Source organism: Eimeria mitis, genomic scaffold (genome assembly GCF_000499745.2).
Source record: "Eimeria mitis Houghton genomic scaffold, Emh_scaff2678, whole genome shotgun sequence".
Classification (NCBI taxonomy): domain Eukaryota; phylum Apicomplexa; class Conoidasida; order Eucoccidiorida; family Eimeriidae; genus Eimeria; species Eimeria mitis.
The window spans coordinates 1,812-2,633 of record NW_013571021.1 but is presented as its reverse complement, the minus strand read 5'-3'; positions in this window follow the sequence as shown (position 1 = coordinate 2,633).

The window sequence follows — 822 nt, the reverse complement described above, 5'->3', positions numbered from 1 at the left end:
AAAAAAAAAAAAACAAAAAAATTAAATTTATAATAATTCAACTCTTTTGTCTTTTTATTTTAAAATTCATTGCTTAGGGTTTAGGGTTTAGGGTTTAGGGTTTAGGGTTTAGGGTTTGAGCATAAGGCCTATACTTCCTCGTATAAATATTATATTTATAAAAACTAGATTCTTTTTATTTTATTAAATATAATATATCTATATATATTATATTTATTTAAATAAAAATAATATATATAGATATATTATTTGTTTTTATAAATATAATAAATATATCTGTTGTAAGCAATACAGCTACGGTGTATATGCAGATGTATACTTTCTATAGAGAGTAGATGTTCTTATAAATATATAATATTAAACAAAAGTACATAAAAAACTATTGAAATAAATATATAAACAAATAAAAAAATAAAAATAAATATATTAAAAACCTAGTTCAATAGATAAATATAAACTTGTATATATATACCTACCGCATATAGGTGATAGTACTTACTATACACCTATTTATTTTGCATGCAGAATTCAAAAGAAACAAAAAAAAATAAATATTTTATTTATTTTGTTTAAATAAATAAAATATTTTTGTTTTTTTTTTGTTTTTTATGAATTCTATAACAGCTGTTGCCGCTTCTAACTCATCACGCGTTGCTGCAATCAGTTCAGTTTCTGGTGTCATGAATATAAACATTTATTTATTTATTTATTTATTTAGTTTATTTATTTTATTTATTTATTTTTTTTATATTTAAATTCAGATATATCGGTGCAAGGAGGTGGAGCTGCGTATACACCTCAACTACATATAGTAATTAAGAA